This window comes from Phalacrocorax aristotelis, chromosome W, assembly GCF_949628215.1.
Source record: "Phalacrocorax aristotelis chromosome W, bGulAri2.1, whole genome shotgun sequence".
NCBI lineage: Eukaryota > Metazoa > Chordata > Aves > Suliformes > Phalacrocoracidae > Phalacrocorax > Phalacrocorax aristotelis.
The window spans coordinates 3800419-3816199 of NC_134310.1; the positions used below are offsets into that span (position 1 = coordinate 3800419).

General features: G+C 50.0%; 1 protein-coding gene across 7 annotated transcripts in view; it reads right to left on the minus strand.

Moving 5' to 3' along the window:
- The window catches only part of LOC142049645 (zinc finger protein 462-like), a 141230-nt gene that overhangs the window by 46189 nt on the left and 79260 nt on the right, over positions 1-15781 (minus strand). The gene's annotated exons all lie outside the window — the stretch shown is intronic.

The following is a 15781-nucleotide window of genomic DNA, read 5'->3' on the forward strand; positions in this document are numbered from 1 at the left end:
GCCCAACGTAACCCCATTTACTATAACCCTTTGAGCCTGACCCATCAGCCAATTGCTCACCCACTGCATTACGTGTTTGTCCAGCTGTATGCTGGACATTTTGTCCAGGTGCATACTGTGAGAGACGGTATCGAAAACTTTACTGAAATCCAAGAAGATCACATCGATGCGTTTCCCTTGGTCATCTAGGTGGGTGACCTTGTCATAGAAGGAAATCAAGTTGGTTAAGCAGGACTTTCCCCTCGTGATCATCTTGAGCACCATCACATGGCATGTACAGGACAACCAGGGGATCAGGCCCAGTCAGCATGGGTTTATGAAAGGCAGGTCCTGCCTGACCAACCTGATCGCCTTCTGTGACCAGGTGACCCACCTAGTGGATGAGGGAAAGGCTGTGGATGTTGTCTACCTGGACTTTAGCAAAGCCTTTGACATTGTCTCCCACAGCATTCTCCTGGAGAAACTGGCTGCTCATGGCTTGGACAGGCATACTGTTCCTTGGGTAAAAAACTGGCTGGATGGCCAGGCCCAAAGAGTGGTGGTGAATGGACTCAAATCCAGTTGGTAGCTGGTGACAAGCGGTGTTCCCCAGGGCTCAGTATTGGGGGCAGTTCTGCTTAATATCTTTATCAATGAGCTGGATGCGGGGATCGAGTGGCACCCTCAGCAAGTTTGCAGATGACACCAAGTTGGATGGCAGTGTTGATCTGCTCGAGGGCAGGAAGGCTCTGCAGAGGGATCTGGACAGTCTGGATCGATGGGCCAAGGCCAACTGTATGAGATTCAACAAGGGTAAGTGTTGGGTGCCGAACCTGGGGGTGCTGGCTGACAGCCGGCTGGGCATGAGCCAGCAGTGTGCCCAGGTGGCCAAGGAGGCCACCAGCACCCGGGATTGTGTCAGCACTGGTGTGGCCAGAAGGAGTAGGGAAGGGATCGCCTTGTGCTGGTGAGGCCGCACCTCGAGTAGTGTGTGCAGTTTTGGGCCCCTCGGGACAAGAAGGACCTTGAGGTGCTGGAGCGTGTCCAGAGAAGGGCAACAAAGCTGTTGAAGGGTCTGGAGAACAAGTCCTATGAGGAGCGGCTGAAGGAGCTGGGGGTGCTTAGCCTGGAGAAGAGGGGGCTGAGGGGAGACCTTATTGCTCTCTACAACTGCCTGAAAGGGGCTGTAGTGAAGGGGGGGGGTTGGTCTCTTCTCCTAAGTCACTAGCGATAGGACTAGAGGAAATGGCCTCAAGCTGCATCAGGGGAGGTTTAGGTTGGATATTAGGAAAAATTTCTTCACCAAAAGGGTTGTCAGGCACTGGAACCAGGTGCCCAGGGAGGTGGGGGAGTCACCATCCCTGGAGCTGTGTAGATGTGACAGTTAGGGACATGGTTTCGTGGTGGACTTGGCAGTGTTAGGTTAACAGCTGGACTCAATGATCTTAAAGGTCCTTTCCAACCCCTATTATTCTATGATTCTATGATCTATGAGTCTAGGATTTATTTTTAGCCAGGTGTATTGGGTTTCTGTGGCAATATTTGGTAGCATGGGGTGCTGCAGTGGTGGCTTCTGTCAGAAGACACCAGGAGCTGCCGCCATGCCCAACAGAGCCAGTTACAGTCGGCTCCAAAACAGACCCAAAGCTGCCCAAAGCTGAGCCAGTCAGTGACATTGATGGTGCCTGTGTGATAACATATTTAAGAAAATACTGTGCAGGAGCTGTGAGAGAGAGGAGTGAGAAAAATGGGAGAGAAACAACCCTGCAGACACCAAGGTCAGTGAGGAAGGAGGGGGAGGAGGTGCTCCAGGTGCTGGAGCAGAGATTCCCCTGCAGCCTGTGAAAAAGACCATGGTGAGGCAGGCTGTGCCCCTGCAACACATGGCAGTCCACGGTGGAGCAGATATCCAACCTGCAGCCCATGGAGAGGACCCCACACTGCAGCAGGTGGATATTCCCTAAAGGAAGATGCAGTCCATGGAGAGCTCACGCAGGAGCAGGCTTTTTGGCAGGAACTGTGGCCTGTGGGGGGGCCATGCTGGAGCAGTCCATTCCTGTAGGACTGTACCCCGCGGAAAGGATCTATGCTGGAGCATGTTGTGAAGGACTGTATCCTTTGGGAGGGACCCCATGTTAGAGCAGGGGAACATTGTGATGAGGAAGAGCAGCAGAGACAAAGCATTATGAACTGATGGCAATCCCCATTCCCTGTCCCCCTGCAACGCTCAGGAGTGGGGGGGAGGAGGTAGAGGAGTCAGGAATGAAGGAGTGAAATTGAGCCTGGGAAGAAGGGAGAGATGGGAGGAAGGTGGTTTTAGTTTTGTCTTTGTTTCTCACTATCCTACTCTATTTGTAATTGGCAATAAATTAAATCCATCTTCCCCAAACTGAGTCTGTTTTGTCCATGATGGTAACTGGTGAGGGATCTCCCTGTCCTTATCACAAACTATGAGCTTTTTAATCATATTTTCTCCCCTGCCCTGTTCAGGAGGGGGAGTGTGCTCGTTTTGACTGGGATAGAGTTAATTTTCTTCACTGTAGCTGGTAAAGTGCTGATGGCACATTGATGCTTTAAGTATTGGCTCAGTGTCGCTAAGTAGCGCCTATAGTAGTCAGGGACCTTTCCAGCTTCCCATGCTCTGCCACGTGGGCAGGAGGCTGGGAGGGGCGGGGCCACAGCCAAGTCAGCTGACCCCAACTGGCCAATGGGATATTCCATATCATATAACGACATGACCAGTACATTAACCGGGGCAGTTGGCACGCGGGGGGGCAATTGCGGCCCAGGGACTAGTGGTGTCGGGTCAGCGGGCGGTGAGCAGCTGCGTCACGTGCGGTTTGTTTTGGTTGTTCATTCCCCCTTCCCCCCGCCCCAGGTTTCGCCTCTCTCATTATTTTCCTTTCCATTGCATTATTATTGTTGTTGTTATTATTATTGTTTTATTTCAATTATTAAACTGTTCTTATCTCAACCCACGAGCTTTACCCTTCTGATTCTCTCCCCCATCCCGCTGGTGGGGGAGTGAGCAAGCGGCTGGGTGGGGCTGAGTTGCCGGCTGGGGCTAAACCACAACAGGGAGTCAGAAAGCAGCTTCGTGGGCACCTGTCATGAGGAGGAACAAATGCAGTACGTGGTCCTGATTGCCAAAGAAAAGGACTACCACTGAGATCTGTTTTTATAAAGAATTTTACAGAAAATGAACATGAGGAACTTAGCATGCCATTTCAAAAATGTACTGAGCAAGCTAACACCATGACACAGTCTGAAGTTTTTACTTCAGAAAAAGTCCCTTTGGAAAGGGTCCCCACATCCATGTCAAGAGGCAAAATTAGCCATAAGTGAAGCAGAAAAACACAGAATAACAACAGGGAGGCTGCAAATCTCATTACCGAGATTTTAACTATAAAACCTACCTACAGTTTACTTGTACAGAAAGAGTAACAAGATTAGCAAGATGTTAAATTCCTGCCTGCACTATGGACCTAAAAGACTTCAGCATGTGAATACAATAGTGTTCTCATACCCAAAAGGGTAAGTAGCTCTCTGAACAGAAAGCAATAGAAGTGACTGTCCACATGTGCACCATTGCCCTTCCAGATGGGCAGACAGTGAGCCCCAGTGAGGGAACAGACAATTGTTAGGAACTGCAGGAATTTCAGCCAATCGGAATCGGGTATTGTCTACCCAATCCTATAACTGACATGGTGCTGGTCAGGGAGAGACCTGACAGAGACTCCACAAGAGGCCTTAGGAGCACCTAAGAGCAAACAGTGGGGACCCCGAGCCCTGCACCCAGGCTGCATATTGTACAGCTAGATCTGCTACACTGACCCATCCAACTTCCTACTGGTTCATGCAGGATCATGCTGTCTCCCCTGTGGAACAGGGAGGTCATGTTAGAAACCATTATGCTGACCCACCCAGCTTCTCTCTTGGACTATGTTGTCCCTCCCATGGAACAGGGAAGTCATATCACTTGTTAACATTACTTATATCTGCAACTAAATGTGCTTTAGTATCTGAGCCCATTTAGTCTCCACACTGTCAATTCAGTCTCAAATTATGACAACAATGAATTACTGCAGTTTGCTGGTATGCTTACCGGAAAACCAAAGGAAGTCTTAGTGACTCAGTAAGGGGTGGAGAGAGCCAATATTTCCACAAGTGCCTAAAAAGCAATTTTGCCATCCTGAAAAATTTATCCAGAGTGTAGGGACAATGACTCACACAAACTGTCAACTCTGCTGAAAGTCATCACCTCTTTCAAAAGGGCCTACATATATGAAAGGAACTCATGATCTCCACTACAATGGAACACAGAAAATGTTGGTTTCATACATGCCTGGATACCATAGGTTCATACACAGGGGACAAATATATAAAGAAACCCCCCTGCTGAAGTAAAATGAACATTCACGTTTTATATGCCACATAGAAACTGTGAAATGCGTGCCAAGAGTCCTAACAGAAGAGAAACCATGATACTTTCAGAAAGAAAAAAAATATTTAAAAGTAAGGTTCTCATCCAGTTACATAAAACTTATTTGGAAGTAAAATTATGCTCTAGCTATTTGTAGATACTTTAAGAGCCATCAATGGACATGGACACACCAGCTAAACACTAAAAACAACCCACCTAAAACAAGCAATAAGAACAAATCAGAACAACGCATGTAAATGTTTAAGTATTAGAAACAGAGAAGCAGTTGAAAAATTAGAGGGAAAAAAGTATTTAAAAAAACCCCATAACTAGACAAATCTAATACAAGTATTTAAAAGCTTGCAAAATCAGACTTGGAGATGAAGGGAAAAATCTTGCTTAAGAAAAGCAATAGACTTGCTGGTTTGAGTGCACTGAAAAGTAAGCGTATTATATCTGCAAAGTACTAATATAGAAATATCTCAGTGACCACGGGGAGTGAGGCAGATAAAATTGAAAACATCACACTTTCCTGGTAAATCCGTACTAGGACATAAACTAGAGAGTCAGATAGATTAGCATCTATATGACAAAAGAAACTCATCAAGGAGATGTTTTAACTCCTGAGTTCAGAGCAAACATGGAGTGAGGGCAGATGAGCTCAATGAGTATTTAAAACCTCTGGGGGAAAATGGGAATGTAATATCAAGTAGAAACCCAGGGCATTACAGATCTGTCAGAAGTCCTAAAGAGACTGAAAGGAAAATATCTGGAACGCTATTTAATTTAGTATGCATGGATTCACATAAAGAAATAATCACAACAAAGTATGTCAGAGAAACATCAAGAAAAAAAAGGAGACAAAAGGTTTCCTCTTTTGATAAAAATATGCTCATGAAGATAAATCAAGATGCAGGACCACACCAAAACCCACAAAATATGTCCAAAAGCAAGTAGGATTGTACAAATAATAATGTTAAATAAGATACTGCTAAGGGTGGAGAGATTTATTAGTAGTCTATGAGATTTAAGAGCACAATCACTATTGAAATTCAATGGGACTCAAAATTACCATCTCATACAGTGGTGGGAAAGCATATGGTCATGAGTGACAACAGCTTGGAGAGTGGGAAGGTGAAAAAGTGGAGCGTCATACAAAGTCTGCCAAGACGATACACATTTGTTCACTTCATACCACACACTGACCTAGAATTCTGGCATTAAACTAAACTGGGGGAAAAGGGAAGACAGAGAACAGAACAAGATTCAGAATGATGCAACATAACGTTGAAGAGCAAGCTTAGGGAACCATACTGTATAAAGAAGTTCTAATAGGTGCTCATTTAAAAACAAAATTTGAACCCAATTCTGATCTATACTAAGGATACTTTACATTGCTAGGATGATGCAAAGAAGCTGTAATGGAAAAGAGTGTTATGTCCTGACTGTTTTTACACTCCAAAAAAGAAAAATGAGCGTAATCACAATAAAAGAAAATAAGCCCCTTGAAGACAATTCACATTTAAAATATTAATTTAAAAGTCTTGTTGACTATGCATTGTAAGAAGTCATTTCAGTACTATCAAGGCTGCTTTTGGAACATTTTCGTAGAATCACAGAATCATAGAAGCAGTGAGGTTGGAAAAAAAAACACTTAAAAGCATCAAGTCCAGCTCTAGCCGGTAACCTAGCACTGCCAAGTCCACCACTAAACCACGTCACCAGAGTGCCACATCTACACATCTTTTAAATACCTCCAGGGATGGTGACTCCCCCACCTCCCTGGGCACCCGGTTCCAGTGCCTGACAACCCTTTTGGTGAAGAAATTTTTCCTAATATCCAACCTAAATCTCCCCTGGCACAGCTTGAGGCCGTTTCCTCTCGTCCTATCGCTAGTGACTTGGGAGAAGAGACCAACCCCCCCCCTTCACTACAGCCCCTTTCAGGCAGTTGTAGAGAGCAATAAGGTCTCCCCTCAGCCCCCTCTTCTCCAGGCTAAGCACCCCCAGCTCCTTCAGCCGCTCCTCATAGGACTTGTTCTCCAGACCCTTCAACAGCTTTGTTGCCCTTCTCTGGACACGCTCCAGCACCTCAAGGTCCTTCTTGTCCCGAGGGGCCCAAAACTGCACACACTACTCGAGGTGCGGCCTCACCAGCACAAGGCGATCCCTTCCCTACTCCTTCTGGCCACACCAGTGCTGACACAATCCCGGGTGCTGGTGGCCTCCTTGGCCACCTGGGCACACTGCTGGCTCATGCCCAGCCGGCTGTCAGCCAGCACCCCCAGGTTCGGCACCCAACACTTACCCTTGTTGAATCTCATACAGTTGGCCTTGGCCCATCGATCCAGACTGTCCAGATCCCTCTGCAGAGCCTTCCTGCCCTCGAGCAGATCAACACTGCCATCCAACTTGGTGTCATCTGCAAACTTGCTGAGGGTGCCACTCGATCCCCGCATCCAGCTCATTGATAAAGATATTAAGCAGAACTGCCCCCAATACTGAGCCCTGGGGAACACCGCTTGTCACCAGCTACCAACTGGATTTGAGTCCATTCACCACCACTCTTTGGGCCTGGCCATCCAGCCAGTTTTTTACCCAAGGAACGGTATGCCCGTCCAAGCCATGAGCAGCCAGTTTCTCCAGGAGAATGCTGTAGGAAAAAGTGTCAAAGGCCTTACTAAAGTCCAGGTAGACAACATCCACAGCCTTTCCCTCATCCACTAGGCGGGTCACCTGGTCATAGGAGGCGATCAGGTTGGTCAAGCAGGACCTGCCCTTCATAAACCCATGCTGACTGGGCCTGATCCCCTGGTTGTCCTGTACATGCCATGTGATGGCAATCAAGACGATCTGCTCCATAACCTTCCCCGGCACCGAGGTATGACTGACAGGCCTGTAGTTCCCTGGATCTGCCTTCCAGACCTTTTTGTAGATGGGCGTCACATTGGCAAGCCTCCATTTGTCTGGGACCTCCCCTGTTAACCAGGACTGCTGATAAATGATTGAAAGTGGCTTGGTGAGCACTTCCACCAGCTCCCTCAGCACCCTTGGGTGGATCCCATCCAGCCCCATAGACTTGTGTGTGTCTAAGTGGTGTAGCAGGTCGCTAACCATTTCCCCTTGGATTGTTGGGACTTCATTCTGCTCCCCGCCCCTGTCTTCCGGCTCAAGGGGGTGGGTGCCCCGATAACAATTGGTCTTAGTATTAAAGACTGAGGCAAAAAGGCATTAAGTACCTCAGCCTTTCCCTCATCCTTTCTCACTATGTTTCCCCCTGCATCCAATAAGGGAGGGAGATTCTCCTTGGAGGAGGGGCAGGCGCTGATCTCTTCTCTCTGGTGACCAATGATAGAACCCAGGGGAATGGCAGGGAGATGTGCCAGGGGAGGGTTAGGTTGGGTATTAGGAAAAGGTTCTTCCCCCAGAGGGCGTTGGAGCCCTGGAACAGGCTCCCCAGGGAGGCATCACGGCACCAGCCTAGCGATATTCCAGAAGCACTGGGACATGGCCCTCAGAGACATGGTGTGAACTTGGGGTTGTCCTGTGCAGGGACAGGAGTTGGACTTGATGATCCTCATGGGTCCCTTCCAACTCAGGACTTTCTATGATTCTATGATTCCTTAGTCCTCCTTTTGTTGCTAATATATTACAGAAACATTTTTTAGTCTTTTATGGCAGTAGCCAGATCAAGTTGCAGTTGGGCTTTGGCCCTTCTAGTTTTCTCCCTGCGTACCCTCACGACATCCTTGTAGTCCTCTTGAGTTGCCTGCCCCTTCATCCAAAGTTCATAAAATCTCTTTATTTCCCTGTGTCCCAGGCAAACCTCTGCGTACAGCCAGGCCAGTCATCTTCCCTGCTGGCTCATCTTTCAGCACATAGGGACAGCCTGCTCCTGCACCTTTAAGACTTCCTTCTTGAAGAATGTCCAGCCTTCCTGGACTCCTTTGCCCTTCAGGACTGCCCCCCAAGGGACTCTGTCGACCAGGCTCCTAAACAGGCCACAGTCTGCCCTCCAGAACCCCAAGGTTTCAGTTCTGCTGACCACCCTCCTTACTTCTCTGAGAATCGAAAACTCTATCAGTTCATGATCGCTGTGCCCAAGACAGCCTCCAACCATCACATCACCCACAAGTCCTTCTCTGTTTGCAAACAACAGGTCCAGTGGGGCGCCTTCCCTAGTTGGCTCCCTCAGCAGCTGTGTCAGGAAGTTATCTTCCACACACTCCAGGAACCTCCTAGACTGTTTCCTCTCCACTGTATTGTTTTTCCAGCAGACACCTGGTAAGTTGAAGTCCCCCCATGAGAACAAGGGCTAGTGAACATGAGACTTCTGCCAGCTGCTTATAGAATATTCCATCTGTCCCTTCATCCTGGTTGGGAGGTCTATAACAGACTCCCACCATGATATCTGCCTTGTTGGCCTTTCCCCTGATTCTTACCCATAAACACTCAACCTTATTGTCACCATCGTCAAGCTCTACACAGTCAAAACACTCCCTAACACGCAGCACTACCCCACCGCCTCTCCTTCCTTGCCTATCCCTTCTGAAGAGTTTGCAGCCATCCATTGCAGCACTCCAGTGGTGCGAGTCATCCCACCATGTTTCTGTGATTGCAACTATATCATAGTTATCCTGCTGCACAGTGGCTTCCAGCTCCTCCTGTTTGTTGCCCACGCTGAGTGCATTGGTGTAGATGCACTTCAGTTGGCTTCCTTCAGGGCATATCCACCTCCTGCAGTGTGGGGTCCTCTCCATGGGCTGCAGGTTGGATATCTGCTCCACTGTGGACCGCCATGTGTTGCAGGGGCACATCCTGCCTCACCATGGTCTTCTTCACAGGCTGCAGGGGAATCTCTGCTCCAGCACCTGGAGCACCTCCTCCCCCTCCTTCCTCACTGACCTTGGTGTCTGCAGGGTTGTTTCTCTCCCATTTTTCTCACTCCTCTCTCTCACAGCTCCTGCACAGTGTTTTCTTAAATATGTTATCACACAGGCACCATCAATGTCACTGACTGGCTCAGCTTTGGGTCTGTTTTGGAGCCGACAGTAACTGGCTCTGTTGGGCATGGCGGCAGCTCCTGGTGTCTTCTCACAGAAGCCATCACTGTAGCACCCCTGTACCAAAACCTTGCAATGTAATCCCAATACATTTTCCTACAATTCTTCAGCTCATTTGCCCCATATATAGCTACTTTTATTAAGAGCACAATAGTCTCTTTCAAAGCCACAGCTGTTCTGCCATTTGCTTCCCTTGTAACAGCAACTCCAGGCCAGTATGGCATTCTTTCCTACAGCATGTGTAGGGGAATAGACAGGGATCGGCGACCGGAAGATCACGGGATGTGACGGAAAGATAGACTCCTCCCCATAGGAGTGGCAGGAACAGGAAGCGCAAGAGCTATATAAGCGTGTGACGCAGCTAAATAAACAGACATTTTGTATCCATCATATTGATGTCTGTGCATCACTGTCCCCAGGGTGGGTAGAGCCCTGTGTCCTGGAGATATGCGGCCCAAGATAAGTTCTCCCATAGAAGAGTACAGCAACAAGTGGTGACCCCGACGTGATCAGCGGGGCGGCATGGCAAGTTCGCCGGGGGGAAAAGATAGCTTGGGGCACGCAGGGGTGGGACGGGGAGCCGCAGGATGGCGGGCACGCCATGGAATCAGTCGTAAAGGTACTGAAGGGATTGGGGAAGGAATATGGAACTTCGATTTCGAAGGCGCCTACCTCAAAGGCCATCCAATGGATGATTACACAGGGGCTCATACGGAGTCCCGCAGACATATTTAATAAAGATAATTGGGTGAGAATTAAAGAGGAGTTAGCCGAAAGGGCTATGATGGGAAAACCCCAGTACATACAGCTCTGGGGAAAGATACACCGGTTACTATTGAAAGCTCGGGATGATCAGGAGACGTGGGGGCAGGCGCGGCTGTGCCTGCACGGTGCTACAGGCGACAGTAGCCCGGAAATAGACCCAGGAGGGGCAGTGGGGACGCAGACAGGGGCAAGCATCGCGGGGGATGGGAAAGAAGGGGAGAGTTCGGACGGAGTAGCCTGGCCAACTACTCAGTCTGAGGCTCCCAAAGAGGTGGATCGGGAAGCGGCAGTGTTCCCTGTTGAGCCAGCAGGACCCTTGGAATGCCCCCCCCCCCGCATACCCCTGGGACGATTTGGCACAGGCGCAGGTTCCTGCGCGTGGGGAGGGGGACGTGGCGGCGGGTGCAGTGGGAGCGACGGAGCGGAAGGAGGAGGATGAGCAGCGCCGGCAGCGGCACCGCCCTCTGCCCGACCCTCGAGACTGGCTCCCGGGGCAACCCTTGAGATGGGAGTCGGATGAGGAGGGGGTTTGGGGTGCCTGGAGGGGAGGACAGGGTGGGTATAGATCAACCTCGAGCAGCAGCGAATCAGAAGTTGGGGGAGAAACCGATGCCCACATGTGGGAAGATGGGGCAGCTTGCCTGCAGCGCGCAAAAAAGAGGCATAAGGCAGCAGGGACTCGGAGGATCAGTCAGAAGGAGGGAGGAGAGGGACCGCCAAAAGGGGAGGTCCGGAGCGCTGCAGCTCCGGAGGGGTCCGCGGAGGACGTGCTGCGGCAGCTGCAGCAGGCTATGCGCGCACTAGGGGAGGTAACTCGGGGGCAGACAGGACTCTTAACGAAGGGTGCGCCCCAGCGACAGTCAGTCGAGTTACCTAACTGGCGGCTGATAGCCAGAGATTGTAGCCTCGATGGAGTAAGGATAGAGATGCCCGGGATATTCCCTGTCCGGATAGCTCCTGGAGGAGGGGCAGGGAGCTGCAAGCGGTAACGGAGAGTTCCCGTAGAGCGTATAGCGAAGTGGGCAGGTATGAAAAAAAAAGCAGAACCTTGGCAAAAGATACAGCAAGAACTAGCAGAGCCATTTACAATGTTTTGTGACAGGTTGCAGAAGGCTATTATAGAATCAGAATTGCCACCAGCAGCCAAGGAGGCAGTCCTTATGGATTGCCTCCGAAATCAAGCAAATCCGCAAACACAAGATGTCCTCCGCACCCTGGCGGTGGGGGCATCATTGGGTCAAACCATCAGGCATGTCTTGCGCCAGGAGGCGTTGAATCAGCATGGCGGTGTGGGAGCGCACATCTGCCAGAACCCTGACTGTGGAAGCGAAGAAAGGGTGCTGGTGCAAGCGGCCGGGGTGGGGCCGAGATGTCACTTGTGTGGGCGGCAAGGGCACTTTAAAGCTGGGTGCCCGCTAGGGGAAAGGGGAGGACGTAATGGAAGAGGAGCGTGCCCAGTAGGGAGGTGCTGGGTGTGTGGGAAGCCGGGACACCTGGCAAGAGATTGTCCAACCACAAAGCTGGGAAACGGCCAAAGGAGGGCGAAGCGAGGGGAATTCGCGCCTCCTGTGAGTCAAATGGCCCCCATCATGGTGCCAGTGCCAGGAGCTTGGCCCACCGTAGCGGGCCAAGGGGGAGTGAACCTTCAGGCAGGGGAGCAGAACCAGCAAGATTTGCAGGTTACAGCCCCCGCGTGGCCTTGGTAATAGGCTGTGACGAGAGGCCCATGGCGGCGGTGATGATTACCCTGCAAGAGCCGAGTTGCCCGGCACGGATATGCCTGGGAATGTTAGTGGATACCGGGGCAGATGTCACAGTGATGCCACTCGAACGGTGGCCACCAACTTGGCCCCTCACCATGGGAAAACGTATAATAGGGGTAGGAGGAGAACAACAGACGAGGACTAGTACTTGCCCTGTGAAACTCGAAGTCATGGACGAGGAGGCAGGGAAGCTCCTCACAGCCGTAGTGACCATACTAGTAGCAGATGGGGTAGCAAGCCCCTTGTTGGGGCGGGACGCCCTTGCCCAGATGGGGATCGGGTTGAAAAATTTAGCATAGGGGCCACTGCCTCAGAGGGGCTTCGTCACCACAAGTTAGTGTGGAAAACCGAACAGCCCGTCTGGGTGGAGCAGTGGCCCCTGACAACAGAGAAAACAGAGGCTGTAAGAGCTATAGTAAAACAAGAGCACGAAGCAGGGCACCTAGAGCCCTCAATGAGCCCGTGGAACACCCCTATATTTGCTATAAAAAAGAAAGATAAAAACCAATGGAGGATGCTGCATGACCTTAGAGCAGTGAATCAGCAAATGGAGGACATGGGGCCTCTCCAACCCGGCCTACCAGATCTGAGTGCTGTCCCGAAAGGATGGCGAGTCATTGTTTTAGATATCAAAGACTGCTTCTTCAGTATTCCGCTACATCCAGATGATAGAAAGAGATTTGCCTTTACTCTGCCCGCGGTGAACCGCACAGAACCAGGTAGTAGATGGCAGTGGACAGTACTTCCGCAGGGGATGAAAAATTCTCCAGCGATCTGCCAGAGGTATGTGGCTTCTGCATTGCAGCAAGTAAGGCAGCAGTATCAGGAGAGAATCTACATGATCCACTACATGGATGACGTCCTCATAGCTGCACCCATCGAGGCGTTGTGTGAACAAGTCTTTTCAGACACCCAAAGGGGCCTTGAGGGACAGGGCCTCAAGGTAGCTGAGGCAAAGGTACAGCGAGGACCAGTGTGTGGATTTCTGGGTGCTAGAATACAAGGGGATTGCATACAAGCTCAGCCTATTAAACTTACACCTAAGGTTAAAAATTTACACGATGTACAGAAGCTGGTAGGAGCACTGCAGTGGTTGCGGACGTTTGTGCGCATCACTGGTGAGGAGATGCAACCTTTCTATGCGTTGCTGAAAGGGACCGACCCATGGGAGCCCAGGAGTTTAGACCCTGAGGCAGTCCAGCAGTTGCAGATGATAGAACGTCGAATGCAAAAGGAAGGAGTATGGCAGTGGGACCCTCAGGAGGAATTAATCGCAGGTTGGATTCTGACCGCCGGTGGAAGATTAGGATTGCTATATCAAATACGGACAGGGGAAGAAAAGCCACTGCGATGGGTATATCAGAAGGTTCCCAAGGATGCGTTCTCCACAAAAGTCAAGGTAGCCGGGGGAATGATTTGGCGTCTGCGATGGGAAAGCAAGGGAATCTTTAGGAAGGAGCCAGATAAGCTCACAGTGCCGTGGAATGGGGAGAAATGGCGGAAGGTGGTAGAGAGTGAAGAGGATATACAATTGGCGGTATACTCGTACCCAGGGAAAATCGTCACAGGCACGGTACAGAGGTGGGCCGAGTCAGCCAAAGTGGTGGATTTGAGTGTGGATAGTAGAGTTTTGGATACCCCTCACCCAGGACCAACATATTTCACAGACGCTTCCTCGAAGACGAACAGAGCGGCGGTAGTGTGGAAAGAAGAGAATAGTTGGATGCGCCAGACGTATGAGGAGCAGGGTAAAAGTGTGCAGTGGCTAGAAGCGAAAGCGCTAGAGATGGCCCTGCGAAAGGATATAGATTGGCATATAAATGTGTGCACGGACTCCTTATACGTGTATAAATTAGTCACGTCCATGAAACGCGAGGGTGTACCACACACGGAAATTGCCTTGATGCTAGACATTGCTTTATCGCAGCGAGGAGCGACTGTGACAGTAATTCACATTCGCAGTCATCAGACGGGGCCTGGACCACTGATTGAGGGGAATCGCATGGCTGATGAGGCAGCCGCGGGAGTCTGGACATTGACGGAGGCAAAGAAACTGCATGAACAACTGCACCTGGGTGCTAAAGCCTTGGCAAAGGAGTGTGGCATCTCAATAAGAGCAGCAAGAGAAGTAGTAGCCACCTGTCCTTACTGTCGGCACTCGCCATTGTGGGAGGCAGGAGTCAACCCTCGAGGACTGGAAGCAAATGCTATCTGGCAGACTGACTTTACTGAATGTCCACAGTTGGCCCCCGGACGGCACCTCGCAATTACAATTGATACATATAGTGGAGTCATCATGGCTACTCAACATCGGAAGCAGACCACAACGCAGTTGGCTGCGCATTGGACCACGGTGATGGCGTGGCTTGGAAAGCCCACCGAGATAAAAACAGACAATGGACCATGCTTTCGGGCTCGAAGTACCGAAGAACGGTGCAAAGCTTGGAATATTGTATTAAAACATGGCATTGCTTACAATAGCACGGGGCAGGCAATAGTTGAACGCGCTCATCGCACCTTGAAAGCAAAAATAATACAGCTTGGGGAGGGGGAGGGGTATAAGGGAGCTATACCCGTAGCAGCTCAGCAAACTATTTTAATGCGTGCACTATATTCGCTTAATCATTTTATACGCGGGCAGGAGCAAGTTACAGCAGTGGAGAAGCACTTTGGCAAAGCTCAAGCAGGCGAGCGCTATCCGCAGGTACGAGTAAGGTTCCCAGGCAGTGAGCAACGGGAGAGAGGATGGAAACTGAGATGCCTGGGGAGGGGCTACGCCGTGGTTGAGAATGAAGGGCGCATAGAATGGGTGCCTGCAAAGTATGTGAAAGCAGAACTGTGCAAGGATGTACAATGAATAATCCCTCTCTGAGTTGTCTCTTTGCAGGGTCTGCTGACATGGATCCTCATGCTAGCCGTACCATTGGGAAAAGAAATGAGCTCCTTGACAAGATCGCAAGCAATATTGCAGCGAGAGCGACACTGGGAAAGGGCGGCAAAAGAGAGATATGAACTGGGACTGGATAGTAATAATTGGGGGGATCTTGTTGTGTGTAGTAACCATGGTTACTTGTGGGCTGCCATTGTTATGCTGTGTTATAAGACAAATCAGGGAGCGCCTGCAAGAGTTACATGAATATAGACCTGACCGCAATATGTATCCGCTTACGCAAGTAGCTTTGTAGAACTTTTAGCGGCATGGGGAGGGGGAGATGTAGGGGAATAGACAGGGATCGGCGACCAGAAGATCACGGGCTGTGACAGAAAGATAGACTCCTCCCCATAGGAGTGGCAGGAACAGGAAGCGCAAGAGCTATATAAGCGTGTGACGCAGCTAAATAAACGGACATTTTGTATCCATCATATTGATGTCTGTGCATCACTGTCCCCAGGGTGGGTAGAGCCCTGTGTCCCAGAGATATGCGGCCCAAGATAAGTTCTCCCATAGAAGCGTACAGCAACAAGCATGCTTTGTCCACTGCTGCTTTTCCTCACAACACATGATCCACGTGGAGTGCAGTATGTTCCCCTTCTCCTGGCATTTGCAGTATCTCTATTCACTGTCATCCTTTTAAAGTAAGAACATTGCATGCTAAGAGTCTGCTGCTACACATGTAATTGGATGACTAGTTACTATCAGTCAAGTTTCAATCCTATATTCTCATCATTTGTTGCACAAGCAATAAAACTCTGTAGCCTAAATACAAGGCAAAACTCAAATATAAGCCATCTGTCCATATTTCAAACATCAGGATCTGTGTACACACCCATTTCCATAAAAAGCATAA